At 37.7% G+C, this 2135-nt stretch overlaps 1 pseudogene; it reads left to right on the top strand.

Moving 5' to 3' along the window:
* The first annotated feature begins 761 nt into the window (after window positions 1-761).
* Window positions 762-1281, top strand: LOC117177798 (annotated as a pseudogene).
* The last annotated feature ends 854 nt before the right edge of the window (window positions 1282-2135 follow it).

The raw sequence follows: 2135 nt of genomic DNA, 5'->3' as shown, positions 1-2135 counted from the left end.
CTTTTTATTTATAAAAGTAAATCAAGCATCAAGTTCATAAATTTCTTATGCTACAGTAAATTCATGAATGTCTGAAATTTAAATTCAACCACCTCACACGCTCACACTACATTACGTCTTCGGGAGATGCTGCCTCTAGAGGCTATAAAGGTACCAATCACGTCTTGTTGACTAGAAATTCGTTGAGTTAAACTGTTGTGGATTGCATAAAAAGATTCTATTTAAAATATTAACTATTCGATTTTTTGTGGAAAATGTACCTGTTAGACCAGTCATCTGGTACGTTTATCTGGTCATTTTTGGAGCAGCAATTTTTTTCTCTTAAGTACTTCTGATTAAGTATTCTGATGCTTAGATTTATAGGTAAATGCCCAGAGTCCAGTTTTTTTTGTTAAAGCTTGTTTCGGGGATGTCACAGGAAAAATTTCCTGGAGAACGGATACAAAGGGACTCAATTCTGCGTGATTTTAGATTGGTGATAGTGGTGGAAATAAAGACGACGAAAGAAATAAAAATGAAAAAGAGAAGGAAGGGGATTTGGTTAGTTGCCTTCTCATTTGTCTTTCTTCCTTTTTATGTTCGTCCAAAGTAAAGATGAATAATTTTCTTTTTTTCTTTTCTTCTTTAGGTGGAAGGGAGGGGAGAGAATTGTTCTTTTTTCTGATTCCAATGGGAACATTTTGTAGTGGTTGTCGAAATTTGGTCGTTAGATTCTTGATTTTATTTTCAGGAATTCTGTTCATTATTTTTTTGATGTGAGGATGCAACGAGCGTGCAAAAGGAAGACTGACAGGCAGAACTGGTGCTCCAGCAATATGGCTGCTGCCATTAAAGATGTTCTGAAAGCAAACCTGGATTATAAGAAAGCACCTCAAATTCATGATGTTCCTCAATCAACGCTTGAAGATAAGGTTAAAAAGGCTAGAATTAAATCTTTAGAACCTGAGCAAGCTGCTCAAAAATCTTTAAGCCGTTATAAGACTGGTTTTTTCAGAGTCTCGGGAAGCATAGCTTGTGAGTTACATGTTTACCATGAAAGAAACGTTTTTCGCTCTTACGTTGACAGACATTCGAGAACTCGCAATTAAATTAGCAGAGCTGAATAATGTTCCTCATTCCTTTAATAGAGAAAAGAAAAAAACAGGAGAAGATCAATTGCACACTTGTACTAACATTTATGATCTTCTGGAAACCATTTACATGAAGTACGAAATATTACTAACTCATATATACAACGCTGATGAAACTGGCATCACCACAATGCCAAATAAACCCTCCTAAGGAATAGCCTTACGTAGAAAAAATGGTTTTGTGTTTTATCTTTAGGAGAAAGAGGCGCCCCTTCTGACTGTCGAAATCTGCATTAATGCAGCTGCCAACTTCATGCCGACGATGTTTGTTTTCGAGCGAAAGAGGGAAAATCATGTTTTCGATGACGGGCCGCCAGGATCGTTGGCAGTCTATCATGAAAGTGGATGGATCCAAAAGGAAACTTTCATCATTTGGTTCATGAGATTTATCGTGTTTACTTTTCCCGTAACTGGAAAGCCAGTGCTTTTGATTCTGGAATGACATACTTCCACAAGAAAAACATAGAACTCGTCAGACTAGCACCAGACAGCCACGTTATCATCCCATGTTTTCTTCCACATTGTACGCATCGAATGCAGCCGCTGGACGTATCTTTTATGTAACCTTCAATGGCATATTACAAACAAAGTCGCGAAAGTTGTTAATTAATCACCCTGGACGCACAGTGTCAAACTATCATGTAGCAAAACTGTACAAGGGTGCCTTTTTTAGAACAGCTGTGCCACGAACTGCATTAAGTGGTTTTCTAAAAACGGGAATACTCCTCGTTAATCGAGATGCGTTTCCTGATCTATGTATGCACCATCTGATACCACGAAAAGACCTTTGAAGCAGGAAGACCCAGATGACGATGCCTGCTCTCCAGTAGTCAGAACTGATGAGATTCTAGCAACCAGGGCATTTTGCCTTTCTTTAAACATTTTTTGAATAATCTAAATTTTTTGACGTCGGACTTCAGTTTCGTTTAGCTTAGGAATCATAGAAGACGATTCACTTCAAATGACATCTTTTCAACTTTTCGCTTTTTCACATGCTGCTATTAA

This window comes from Belonocnema kinseyi, chromosome 8 (genome assembly GCF_010883055.1).
Source record: "Belonocnema kinseyi isolate 2016_QV_RU_SX_M_011 chromosome 8, B_treatae_v1, whole genome shotgun sequence".
Classification (NCBI taxonomy): Eukaryota; Metazoa; Arthropoda; class Insecta; order Hymenoptera; family Cynipidae; genus Belonocnema; species Belonocnema kinseyi.
The sequence above is the reverse complement of the archived record's forward strand: the minus strand, read 5'-3'. Positions and strand labels throughout refer to the sequence as shown.